Source organism: Punica granatum, chromosome 7, assembly GCF_007655135.1.
Source record: "Punica granatum isolate Tunisia-2019 chromosome 7, ASM765513v2, whole genome shotgun sequence".
Lineage (NCBI taxonomy): Eukaryota > Viridiplantae > Streptophyta > Magnoliopsida > Myrtales > Lythraceae > Punica > Punica granatum.
In genome coordinates this window covers 23,998,500-24,013,484 of record NC_045133.1, presented here as the reverse complement: position 1 = coordinate 24,013,484, position 14,985 = coordinate 23,998,500, and the positions used below count along the sequence as shown (strand labels likewise).

At 35.1% G+C, this 14,985-nt stretch overlaps 1 pseudogene; it reads left to right on the top strand.

Moving 5' to 3' along the window:
- Positions 1 to 430: 430 nt before the first annotated feature.
- On the top strand, positions 431 to 3,687 carry LOC116214526 (annotated as a pseudogene).
- The last annotated feature ends 11,298 nt before the right edge of the window (positions 3,688 to 14,985 follow it).

Here is a 14,985-nt window from a genome sequence, read left to right as displayed (position 1 = left end):
AGGAGGTTGTTAAAATGTCTATTTCTTAGTTGCAGAGTATATGGGTCAAGATCACTTTATTCTCTCTGGTTGGCTGGCAACAAGGTTCCTGGACGAGATGGCTTTATGTCCCAGTTTTTTAAGTCTTCTTGGAAAATTGCGGGGAGTACTTATCTTGATGTTAGTAAAGTTCATTCAGATCAGGATCTTCTTAGACAGGTGAATTCAACGATTATTACTTTTGTTTCCAATCTTGCTGCAACACTATCTACAAATAAACCGCCGAGATTTCAGCTGACAAGATGAAAATTGCTCTACCTTGTCTGTTAAACAAGCAAGGTGCTTTTTTCAAAGGGTGGAGAATTTTTTAATAATGCATGACTTGCATGAATCGGTCCATATCTATCATGAGAAAGGGATTTCTCCGAGGTGTGACATAAAGATTTATTTCATGAAAGCATTTGATTCATGGAAGTGGGAGTTCCTGATTAATCTCTTTATGCACTCATGCCTGATAAGTATATTGCTTGGGTCAAATGCCGTGTTACTTCATATTGTTTTCCGGTGGCTGTTCACTGCTGAGATATTTCAAGGGAGGCAAAAGGGTAAGACAAGGCGATCCCATTTTATCCTTGTTGTTTTGTTTTAACGTTTATCTGTAGAAATCCTCGCTCAGCTTCCAGATACAGCTGCTGCAAATGGAAGACTTGGATACTACCCAAGATGCAGAGGCACAAAAGTCATTAATTTGTGCTTTCCTGATGATTTACCCTTTTTATTACTCTTCCTTTTACGACACCAACAAGCACGTCGAGACACAATGCTCCCTCACCACTGAATCCAGGTTCAAATCTATGAAAATTTCTTTGGTAATAAACAAGTCGCTGTCAATGCTTCTTATTTTGGTGACTATGAAGTACTATTTGTATGCTATCCAGGTGTTTGCCGGAGCTCTTTCTTTTTCATTGTTTCTTCTTTGATTTGTTTTGAAACAAGGGACTAGTTATTGAGCCAGCCGAATTGCCCCATTATGCTATAAGCCTCTTAATTCAGGAAACTTAGAGGTCTTCATTGAGTCTGTATGGATGGCCACGGAGTTAAGGGACTATATGCTAAGATCACATCTCGCTCCAGTCCTTTAACCACTTGTCTATCTCCCTGGGGTTGGGTCCATTTTTATCATTAGTACAGTCCCTCCTTTGTATATTTCTCATGGCAAGTTCTCCAATATAGATTTTTAATTGGACTTTTTTTTTTTATTTAGGCTTACCTCCAACTCTGCCTTTTCCATCTGCAGATGTCACAATAATCAATGATGGGCCCTGCTCAGGTATTGATAACAATGCTAGGATAAATAAGCCTCTTGGGGTTGATTTGCCGAGGAGGCAGCACAAACGTGGATTAAATGGTGGTGTAGTGGCCCTCATTATACTGTTAGTAATTGTTACTGTTGCTTCATGCTTGGTTTTGGTTTTGATTCTGTCGTTGAAGAGCAGAGAGCGTAGCAGTCAACAAGAATCAGCACAACAGGCCCTGATACTAGCAGTCAATCCTAAAAAAGTCAATTTTATGTTTGGTATGATGACAGCATATATGGCAAATCTGATGGAAGACCTGTCAAAGATTTCCGAAATACTTTGTTTATAGCTTGTTTGGATAGGATGGAGAGGGGGGGAAAGGGAAGGGAGGGAAGGGAAAGTTGTATAGAATTTGCAAAAGCTCTGATACAACTTTCCCTCCCCACCCTTTCCTTTCCTTCCATTTCCCTCCATCCTTTTGGAGGGTTAGTCTTGTTTCCTTCCTGGTTTTATTCTCTTTCTATGAGGTGGAGCTGTAAGATTCTAAGGGTCCGTCTTGATGGGTATAATGAGTATAAGCTTAACATCAAACCTATGATTATTTTCTGAATTTCTAATATGCAGGTATAGGAGGATCTACGTATGGGAAGTGGGCCCAGTCTGCCTCCTTGTCGTTTGGGTCCAGCATTGCAACTTACACGGATCTGCTAAAACTCTCACTGCAAGTGACATAGAGAATGCCACTGATAATTTCGATGCCAAGAGTCCAATGGAAAGGTGGCTTCGGGAGTGGTTACAGTGGAACTCTGGATGATGGGACCAGAGTTGCAGTCGAGATTCCGAAGAGAAATGACCAACAGGGTGGTCGGGAGTTTTAGCTGAAGTTGAGATGCTCAGTGGCCTTCACCATAGGAATCTAGTCAAGCTGATTGGGATATGTACCAGGGAACGTGCGCTGTTCATTCCAAACAGAAGTCTCGAGTCTCACTTACATGGTATTCCTAATACAGCGTATTCTTGTAAAAAGTGCATATTATGGAAGGAGAGAAGCATTCATAGCCATTCGACTGTTCTCCAAAAATATATGGAGCCACCGATATGTAGTGCACTTTTTAAATACACTCATTTCTCATCGTTCATTTGGTAGAATTCAAATGTATACTCATCTGCTCTACAATTCCAGGAGCTGATAAGGAAACAGCCCCACTTGATTGGACTACGCGAATGAAAATAGTGCTGGGAGCCGCTCGTGCTCTGGCCTACTTGCATGAAGACTCCAGCCCCTGTGTGATTCGCAGGACTTCGAGTCAAGCAACATTTTGTTGGAGCACAACTTTATGCGAAAAGTGTCGGATTTTGGTCGCTGGGACTTTCATTAGACGGGGAAAGTCGACACGTCTCCACCCCCGTCATGGGAACCTTCAGATATGTAAAGCATCTTCGTCATGATTTGCCTCTCTTTGATTCGTGAAATCAACTTGACAGTTTAGTTTTTCCATTCGTGAAAGCTGTGTGTCTAAGTTCTTTGTCCTGTCATTCTAGTTTTTGCCCTGTCATTCTTATCAGTAAGGCAGACAGGTTCTCATTCTCTATTGAACAGCAGCCTTTGTGATGTAAAATCGGATCTTGCACAAGTAATATCTTTTGGTGTTGCTTTAAAAAAGACCAACCCAATTTTCTGAGTTGTGTACTTCGGGAATTGTTTCTAGTTATATGCAGCCCCAGAGTATGCAATGACAGGGCATCCTCTTGTGAAGAGCGAACGATATCTACAGATATGGAGCGATCCTCCTGGAGCTCCTGACCGATAGAACGCCGGTCAACATGTCTCAACCACTTGGCCAGGAGAATCTTGTAGGGTGAGCCTGCCCCCTATTGACCAGCAAGGAGGGTCTGGACACATAGATCAACCCATCCGTGATGTCCCATTTTACAGCATAAGCAAAATAGCAGCGAATGCCTCGTTGTCTGTGCAGCCTGAGGTGTCGCATCAGCCCTTCATGGGTGAGGTTGTGCAAGCCCTGAAGCTAGTCTGCTCCGAGCGTGATGAAGCCAGGGACTGTGCTGGGTCGAGGAACTCAAGCCAGGAAGTTCTGTCAATCGATTTGGAGGAGGTTGAGGGAACCAGCCCAGCACTCCATGGTCAGTGCCTTGACCCAAACTATGGGCATGACACTGAGATGGGGCTCTCTATATCGGATCTTTTCAGTACGTCGTGATGGTATAGAAGACAGGTCTCGGGGCATTCAGGAGGATGGGTGGTGTAGTAAAACTGTACCCGGGTGGTGTTGAAGAGTACTTGGAGTTGGAGAGAAGGAAGGCTGGAAAAACAAGCTGAAGGTCATGCTGTTGAAATATACAGATATTTACTGGTTAATGATGAATAAATCAGACATCAGTGTTTTCGAAACGGAATCGTACCTACTCAACAAGTCTTAACGGGACGTATTTTTCCGCATATATTGATCTAAATCTGGCCGTTTCTTTTTTCCACGTGAAATGATTCATCACAAAATAATCTAGCCCGTGTCCTCTCACTGGACTTCTCTGCTAGCATCAGTCCTCGTTGAATTTCTATAGCAGCCAAATGGGAAAACCGGTTCAAGGAATTCAGGCCTCCACTATGAATCCAAATAGACAAATCATCGAGCCTTTAGGGTGCGAATTGGAAGGACTGAAAGTCAGGTGCAGATTGAATCGAGCGTAAAACCTCTGGGTTCGAAATGATAGAGACAGAAAACGAGAGGGCGTGAAGTGAATCGTATGCGAAAGGTCATGGTGTTAAATTCGATTTTCGATTGCTATTGACCACAGAAAAGTTCAGTGACAGAGCAAATCAGCCCGCGGAAGGAGAAGACTTCTCTCCAAGAGTCCACTGGCATAAAGTAGTCTCGGGTTTCCATATATTTCGATCCGAATTGTAGTCAAGGTTAGTGAACGTTTAGTGGATCATAACATAGATTTGAAAGAACCGAGGACAGAATTTTATGTGCTATAGAATAGGTTTATCTAGCCCTGACCATTACGAGGGATGTCAAACCCGAAAATAACAATTCGTTCAAAAGATTAAGAATCTATGGATTGCAATACAAAACTAAATGGGGAAATCTTTGAAACTGAGATATCGTCATTCTGTAGATATTCGATAGCAAATCATCCCAGAGACTCCGAACAAAAGACACACTACACTTTTAACTGATAAAAGAGTCTGCATCAGACCACTTACTAAAATAGCAAGACCGAACATCGAACAGCCCGGGACAGAACCGTAGAGATACTACAGTCAACTAATAGGAGAGTACGAAATAAATCACCTACTAGAACAGCTAGTTCAGCTAAACAAAACTTAAACTTCTACGAATAAGTGGAACACCTGAACATATAGACTTCGAACCTATTCTTCTCGACGAGCTCGAATAGGCAGACATCCCTATATTCTGCAGCACACTTCCAATTAAGAACTCAGACCAGCCACCCAGCATAAAACTGACCACAGTGTTCATATTATTGATTGCACAATAAAAAGCTCCCGGGGTTTAGCCCTATGGCTGCCGCGTACTTTTGATCTATCTGATTCCTCTTCTCCCCTTACTTTAATTTTCTTCAGAACGTCGTTGCATTATCCACCTCGACCATGGGCAAAAAAAGAAAAAAAGAAGTAATACGCGGAATATAGAAGAGAAAGATGAGTCCTAAAGATGCATGGTGTTCTTTGAAGTGATACACCGTTCTAATCAAACATACTTTTGTTTTCTTTTTTGATGTGTCTCCCTGTTTTCTTTCCACGCCCGAAAAGATTAAAAAAGCCAAATTACGTCTGAATCTAGTATGGTGTACTTTGAGATAATCTAATAACCTATATATAATAAATTGGTAGATATTTGAATTTCTCATGAAGAATTAAATTCTTCGAATAGTCAATAAGACGATTAACTATGAGTTCAGGGTTTGGAAATAGTGAATCATGATGCAATCTCATATCTCTCCCCGACTTTTATATATTATAATTGATAATTAACTTTTGTAGTCAACGGATTGGACCGACACAACTGGTCTATTTTTCACTAATATATTCTGGATTTTCATTTTGTTTATATCCCTCAAAATGAGATGAATAATATTAGTATATTCTCTCAATAATCAATTTAAAAACCATCCTATTCAAAAATCTCACTGGTGTCAACTGTAATTTAAAAAAATCAAGGATTATTCAATATATGTGAGTTTTAGGATATTACTAGGCTTATTTCTAGGAGAATTTAGCTTTTCTGAGATGAGCGATTTGTCGAATTACATTTACAAACTCTTATGTGTCATCATATGTGACGTGAGAAAGTACTTATTAAGTTGCAATAAACATGTTAATATGTTAATTGCTCCAGTGTTTACCATATTTATTTTTAATTAGGGCCGAGTGCCCACCCATTGCTGCGGGACTGAAATTTTTTCGACCAATAATATTGTAATTCTAGTTCGTGCAAATGTTCAATATAACATGCAACCTCTATATATTGAATAAATCATGCGCTCTTAATTGTTACTATAATTTTAGACTTCTTACAAAAATATATTGATTTATATATATTAGGCGATAAGAAATTTAGTATCTCTTTATATTTTGTCAATTTCTTTAGTAATTAGAAAACCATTCTTATTTCATTAGGTCGCTAATGAACGGTATTCCTTAGGATATTGAACTATAAGAAATAATTTGTCTAGTATCTTTAATAAGAAGAAAATTATTACGCTATGTCAGGACTTCTTATGTAGCCTGAAAATTAGTGTTATAAAAATTTGTAAACTATACTGCAACTATAATATGATTATTGACTAAAATTCTTGATGAAAAACTAAGAACACAAAATATAGTTGCAAGAGAAAAAAATTTTAGTGCTCAGAAAAACTCATTCTAAGAAAATTTATAAAGAATTAAAACTTTAAAGAGAAAATGGGAAATTTTTCTAAAAAATTATTTGATAAATGTGAAAGTGAAAATATTAATAGATTGATAAATGTCAATTATATTGGTAAAAAACGTAAGCACAATATTTTTTGATGGAATGACTTTTTCAATCTGTTAAAGATTTCATATTATGGTAATGAAAAAAAAATTAAATTGACAAAGGAATTTATGACTTCATAAAAATGAGAGAGTGGGAGGCAGTAGCGACAGGGGCTCCCCTCTAGCCAACGCCCCGCAAGGCGACATCGCCAGAGGTCCAAGATGTCTTCGACAACCTCATTTGTGGGGGGCCTGGTTGCCATAGGCCGGCAAGAAGCCCCATTGCCCATCCTCCCTTCATAGCTTTTTTTTAAAAAAAAAAAAAAAACTTTTGCTTTTCCTGAATTAGAATAATCATATTGGAGTGTCATGTCAAACATTCGTACACGAGCACTAACTCCTCTGCCATATAAGCAAAAGTAGGGATCGTTGTCTTACTTTAAAAGGAGAGGGTGTCATTTTGAGGTAAATTACTTTCAAATTACTTCAGTTAAAATTTAAATTGCCACGATCAACGTGAGTTTGCTTAGGTGAATAGGTATCTCTTCCTTGTAAGTAGGATATAATTTACCAATCGGAGAGCTTCACTCATTAGTGGGCCGATCCTTCTCAACATGGAGTAGTCGAGATCATTTTTGAATATTAGATGGCACACACAAGAAAAATTAAATAAGAACAATTTGGCAAAAAATTTAAAAATTAAAAGAATTAAAAAAATAGAAAAAAAGAAAGGCAAAGGTTGGGAAAAACTTCCCAACTTGCTGCCCTAGACAGATGGACCCTTTTTATTTTTTAACATAAAATTGTAACTATTTAATGGATGTCTTATTACCACATCATTATGAAGTAGAATTAATTAAGATTTTCTTAGTGAAATTTGATTGCTCATAACATTGCTACATGTCTTGAAAAAGAAAAAAAAGTTTGGCGAATGAAATTCTCACATATTTTTTTATTATGCGCCGAATCATTTTAATTATTTACTGAGTGTGATGCAATTTTCATTTATTAAAGAGGTTTCTCATACACCTTTTAATTTCCATTTACTCAGACCTATAGTTCTTTTTGTAATCCAAAGAAAACGAACCTTATAGATTTTCGATTGGAAATGAGATTATAGTCAGATCAATTCTCTGTTTTCTTGATATATTTTTTGACAATATTCTTTTTTTTTTCGCTGTGTGTAATGATCTCTGGAAGCCCAACGAACCTCAAATAATCCAGTTCGACCTGGGTTAGCCCACTAAGTGGGTAAAGCTCTCCAAATATATATTTTTTTCATACACAAAACTCGAACTCGATACCTTACTTAAAAAGAATAAGTGTCGAATCGCTTGAACCAACTCATGTTAGTTGACAATATTCTTTTCTTTGTGTTTAAGAAGAACCATATCATTAAGTAATATATATATATAATTTAAATTCCCAACTAGTTACTATGTTCTTAGCAAATTCTTTTATTTGGAAATAATCTACTCTTACCTTTTTAAAAAAACTTGGTTAGATATTTTTCATTGGATGTTCCTTTGGTTTGGTGAAAGTACAAATATATTTGATGTGTTTTTATCGTGTATAAACATTAGTATTACATTGCCTCGAACATGGTAAATATTACGCAACAGGGCTCGACGATTAAAGAATGTAACTAGAGTTCGATAGCTTAATTAAGTTGGATATTGAGTTGGCTTTTGGAATCCATTGCCACTTTTCGCTGATATGGTGGCAAGAAGAAACCCATGGGACGAAGTAATTAGGTAAAGCGACATTGTCTCCCTTTATTCCATTTATCTTTCTTTCCATGATCATTAAATTTATTGATTTTGAATGGCCTCCTTTTAAAAGTTTGAAATTATTGTTAATCTTTTTTTTATTACAAGTAGGCTTACACACCTAATATAATAAAATAGAAATCATAATAGTTAAAAAAAAGGATACAAGTAGTCCCCTTACAAGTATTTAAATTGAAACCTCTTGATTACTAAACGAAACAGTGTGCCATTATGCTACACTCTTCTTTTATGTTTAATTTTATCATTAAAGTTTGAAATTATATGTAAATGTATTATGTATGTATATATAAGTTAATATATACTCCGAAGCTTTAAAGCAAAACTTCAAATACAACAAGCAACAAAAGTTTAATCCAAGAAAAGTGAGGTTCTTAGACTTATGAGAGATCGACTTTAGGAACCAATACATATATATACATAGTTGCTGACGATCAAAGAATTAAGAATGTTCCATCCCGGCCAAAAAAAGTTAAAATCCTAAATTTACATGAGGTTCGTATTCTCGGCATCTATCAACAATTGAAACTCTAATATTGTAAATGAACCCAAATCCGTACAGGTCTAATGAAAATTTAAGAACAATGTATATATCATTGAGATGATGAACACTATGATAACTCATCAAAGTTAATCTTTCTATCTACTTAACTAGGTCTTTAGGCCGGTGCAATGCACGAATTTATAAACAAAAAAATTATGATAAAGAATTGAATTTATAACAATGATAGCTATGAGTTTAAATTTTATAATTATTTCCACCAAAGAAATTATAATTATAATATTAATTTTTCTATAATGAAGAATATATTAAAATGATAATATGCAATTTCAATTCTTCTTAGTATTACTTTGAATATGTTCTTCATTTCCATATATGCCCATACTAATAACAATAATGTGTTACTTTTAAATTTTTATTTATATAATTATAAATACTCATAATTTTCATAATTAAGTGATTTAAATTATTGGTTTCTTCATTTTCATATTTGCTATGAATAATCACAATCATATGTATTATTATTTAGTTTTTATATTTTTATATATGCTGATACTAATTACATTAATATGTGTTATTACTAATTTTTTATTTATATAATTATAAATAGACTTGATTTTTGTAATTGAGTGATTTGAATTAATAGTTTTTCATTTTCATATTTGCTTTTATTAATCACAATAATAAGTATTGTTATTTAGTTTTTATTCAATATATCAATCTATGTATTAATAAGAAATTTACTATTATATCTTTATTTATGGCTTAGTCAAGTTTATATAATATATAGATAGATTAGGATTCATGCTTCAAAAATAAAAAGCTTCTTCATTTTTCATCACGATGGAGAACAATAAATATAGGGAGGAAGTTGAAGATCAATACTATGAGCCAATTATGGTGTTATCATGTAGGCGAAGTAACAGCCAGTCGGGGGGTGGATCCCAGATTTTTGAGATAAGGTTAAATAGATTAATTGGTGGTCAAGTTATGGGACGAATATGAGAAATTTTTTTTACCAAAAAGAAAAAAGTGCAAAAATCATATAAGAATTCAAAACTCAGTGAATATATATATATATATATATATATATATGCACTTCGCTTTCAGTCCTCTTGGTCCATCGCATCCCTATTAGTGGGAACGAGTTTGATTTTGTAATTTTGGACGAAAATACTTGCAAAATCGCTGGTTTCTCTACGAATTGTTAGGCATATATCAAGGAATCTAATTATCATGGTGCTATAACCTCTTACAAACCAATGGTGTCATTGTGTGGGTGCAAGTAAACCAATAAAAGAACTAATTTAAAATAGATAATGAATCATCTACCGAAAAAAAAAAGAGAGAGATAATGAATCCGGTTTGTGTTAATATTTGATCTAATCACAATATTAAGGAAGTCGCTTTGAAATTGTTGGGGTTGTGGGCCATCTCATAAGCTTAATTGAGAATAACACATCGAGAGAAACCAAAGGCTATAAAAACGGTTATCATCTTTATTCAGCGAAAAAAAAAACATAGATACGGTTGAACACAAAAGCTATTTTTGAGGGGAGTTCAAACAATAATTAGCTAGCCATGTGAGCCTGCGGGACTTAATAACTTGTAAATTTATCTTTTTTTTTCTAATGATGAATAATAAAATTGTGAATAATAAAATAAAATGATGCCATAACATGAGATATCCCGATGACCCTTCGGAAATCCCAAATAAAACTTTCGAGTAGAGGTATTGGGTACTTGATGAGATTTGAAATTGAATCATTATAAGATTTATCATATCACTAATTTTACGTAGTTCACTTCCTTAGAACCCCCCAACACAAAAAAAAAAAAAGGAAAAAGGAAAAACAAATATCTATTCGTATTTAAGATCATCCACTAATTATAAATATTTAAAGATCTGGTTTGATTTGATTATCCTACTCCTAATATATCTATATGAAAACTATCCTCTATAAATATAACAAGGAGCTTGCGTAGTTGTCTCATAACTCTCCCGATGGATCACATGTCGATTCCTGTGTTATTACCAGGTGACCTCACTGACTCCTTGATATGGCTGAGGGACGAAAATCTCAAACACCAAAGGCTGGAAGAACGTAACAAGGCTAATGTGTCCATAGGGCCGTCATCAATGGGATGCTATAGGTTGGATTTGGGAAGGAAAAACCGTCAGGTGCACCTGCACCCAGAGACGCTGGAGAAGACTGTGCCCTCCAGCCAGCTGATCTTCTTGAGGAGCTACCCAATCACGATGATCAAGAGGAAGGTGACGACGGTTGGCAAGGCCAAGAAATGTCTGCCCAGAGTGGATGATCACCCGAAAATAACCATTGGGGCCAGCCGTGGCCAGAGCACGAGGGGAAGGCGCTCGTTTTGGTCGGTGATAAGAGGGCTCAGAAAGAAGGCATGCTGCTCCAGCGTGAAATCAGGCTTCGGCAGCTTGCCTTCGTATACAACCAAAGACGACATTGGCTGATCACACTGAGTGCAATTTGTGGCCTTATTTTTTCATATTTGTTTTTTCTCCATAAATTTTGGTCGATTAATTGAGAATTGTTGAATGGATTATAGTTTTCATCGTTTGCTAGATCCGGAAAAACAGGTACATATGTTGCCAAAGTTTTAAACAGAGAATTTTAAACTGCCTCCACATGCTGTAATAGAAGCATCTATATCTGCCTTTAGTTACAGCAAAAATGTCAAATATATATGCCTCTAATATTATTTAGAGGCAACCGGTAGCTTTTAAATAATTAATTAAATAGCTACTTCTTATTTTTTATTATTTTCACAATTAGGAGTTCATTTTCAGCATAATAGCAATTTCCATTGGTAAAAAATATAATCATAATAATGAGAAACCAATAAACTAAAATGTTTATCATTGCATTTCATAATGAAATTATTCATAAACAAAATAAGATATTGAAAAATGTATATCATCCAACATAAAAAAATACCAATTCTAATTCCTAATTCTCAAAGTCATACTGAGCAAACCAAAATTTGCTCCTTATTTGTCTATAAGAAACTCCACAATTACTATTAATAGTAAGTATAGAAGTATAAAGATAAATAAATGTATATATACACACAACAGTTGAAATCATCAATCATCAGTTATAATATACAAAACCTGAAGTACAAAATTTGAGCTCCATTTCGAATAATTTCTCTGTCCTTTAAAGTTTCTCAATTTTTAATATTCTTACTCTTAATAAAATTATAATAATATTATTATATTGAAAATCACGTATAAACGTTTTAATGTTTTCTAGAATGTAAAAAAAAATTCTTAAGAAATTAAACGATTGACTTCTCAAGATCGGGGTAAATTAGGGGTTTTGGGCTCTTCCTTAGCTCCTCCGACCGCCACCCCCAGGGTGGAGGTCACTAGAGTTGTGGGAGACCTTCGGCGACCTCGCTAGGGGCAAGCTACGGGGGAGCCCCCACCGCCCGACTGCCCCTTAGGAGTTTTAACTTTTTTTCTATATTCTATTTTTTGTTTAATTTTCAGAATTTATTTTTTATTTTTTTACATAAAAAATATTAATTAATAAGCTACATCAAGTCGAACTTACACCTGGTGCCCAGCCAACATCTACATCAGCAAAAATAGGTGATGAGTGTTATATTTTAAAAGAAGCAATTTCGCTATTCATTTTTGAAACCATGAGGTGTCACCGAAATTTATGCACCATATTTTATTGCGCCATTAGTTAATTAATAATTTACAATCACAGGCTATAAAGATATACTTTATACTTGTACAGTAGGTAATAAATAGGGATGGGAACGAGTTCACATAATTAGGTATTTCACTCGTCCCAAATCCTGATAGGTGTTTAATGGATTTTACTCATTGAATCACTAAACGGGTTTAGAAATTTGAGGTCAAAATCCAATAGAGTTTGGAAAGGGTTTAGGGTTTTAGATTTTGACATAAAATCCTAAAACCCTTTAGGATTTTACCTCAAAATCCGTTTTAAACTCGTTAAAAGTAAATTTACTAAATTCCCCTTCATATTACTCATATTTTCAAAATAACACTTACTATTTTTTTTTTGTTTCTCTTTATTATAATTCCAAATTCTAATATTTGTAATACTCGTTTAGTGTTATAAACTTGAAAGTATTGTGATTTATTGTTTTTGAACATATTATGAACTTATAAGTGTTGTGGTTTATTTTCATTCGTATAATTATTTGTCTAGAATTTATATTTTGTATTTGAATACTTTTTGTTATATCAAACCATTTTTTATAAATCAAATGTTATGATAAGTTCATACAAACTTTTCTCGCAAACTTATTAACATGCGAAAAATGTGTTTTCCAGTGGATTTTTGTTAAATTAATGGGATGGGTTTCAAAATTTTCCTTTAAAATCTTAACGGATTTGGGAAGAGTTTATAATTGACTTTTCTTAACGAGTATGGGTATAGAATGGATATAGTCGTTCCAAACTCTCCCCAGTGCCATCCTTAATAGAAATGCATATATTGAAAATTTAAGAGAGCACATACGCATACACAAATATATATGTATATAAAATTACTTTTACCATAAAGTTGTGGGTAAAATATTAAAATATCAGACATAGTTCTACAAGAAAAGTAAAATACAATTTCTTGTGTTATTCTCAAATAAGAGAACAGTGCAGATATTTCGCAAAAATTTGGAAGTAACTTTCAAATTAAATTGCTAATTACTTGTAAAATATCAGGATTAATTACTTTATATATAAGTGAAAATGAAATTCGACAAATAACACATCTATTGAGATAAAAAGATACTCATGCAAATAAATCCCGTAATTATTTATCCACGATGAATTTCCATGCAATTTTTCTGGTGTAACACAGGAATGTGATCATCTTAAATATAAAAAAAATTAATCGAGATATACATCAATTATATCTTTCGATTCTCGGCTATTCTCTTTGTAAATATATCTTTTTAAATCAAGAAAAATGAAAATATAAGACCCATAACACAAGATAATCTAGCAATGATCCTACTGTAAATCCGTACATAAAACTTTTTTGTTGAATATTTCAGTTTTGAATAGAATCAAATTACAAGAATAATTCATCCTAATTAATTTCACATGATTCTCGAGAATTACGGATAAGCTACATCCATACAAGTAACATAATAGAGATCTGATCTCTTTCTTAACCAAAGATGAAAAAGGAATATGCAAAATCCATATTTGATTTTTAACCCATCCACAAGAAATATTTAAAATTGAAACATTGACAATAAAATATCACTATATATGAAAACCATCCTCTACAAACATATAACAGGGGGACGTACATAATTGTCTCAAATTCGAAATCTCCGCATGGATCATATGTCGATCTCTGTGTCATTATCCGGTGACCTCACTGACTCCTTGAGATGGCTGAGGGACGAAAACTTCAAACACGGAAGGCCGGAAGAATGTCCTGATAACGAGTCCGCAGGGCTGCCCCCACGGAGGCCACCTCCAGGGGGACACTCTAGCTTTGATTGGGAAAGGAACAATCACCAGGTGCACCCACAACCGAAGGCCCTGGAGGATACTGTGCCCTCCAGCCGGCTTATCTTTCTGAGGAGCTACCCCATCACGATGATTAAGAGGAAGGAGACGGCAGCTAACAAGGCCAAGAAGTGTCCGCTGAGAGTGGATGATCACCCGAAGATAATTGTTAGGGGAAGGCGGGGCAAGAGCACGCGGGGAAGGAACTCGTCTTGGTTGCTTAAGAGGGCTCAGGAGGCATGCTGCTCCGGCGTGAAATCGACCTTCCAGAAACTGATTTCATGCATGGCCAAACTCGATGTTCATGGTTGATCACTTACTGTAATTTGATTTGGTCGAATTATTTTCTTACAAATATTATTATCTCACTTTTTTAAAGATATGAATTGAGAATTTGTCAGATGGATTTAAGTTTTCATCGTTTGCTAGATATACACATGAAATATGTACATGTTGCCAAGTTTTCTGGCAAAAGTTTAGACGTATATTATATATATATATATATATATATACATATATATAAAGAAATTATTGTATTATCAGTCGTTTTAGTTTAAAAGAGAGGTACGTGGACTTTTATTATCATTTGTCTTTTACATGCAAGAGATAATTTAAAGAAAATTATATATTATGAGTGAAAAAGAAATTAATGCGATAATGAGCAACAACTATTCTATCACGATAATATGCCATAGAATTCCTGTACCGTCATTCACAAGTCACGACTTTTGGCTGTGGAGGTGCTTAACAATGAAGGTTCAAGTCAAAGCCCTACTGATGGGTGTTTGCCATTATTTCATGGGAGAGGCGATGTGAATCCCCCGGTCGATCGTGGAAGGTCTATTTTCGACTCGTCTAAAGAGGTGGATCAATTGAAGTTC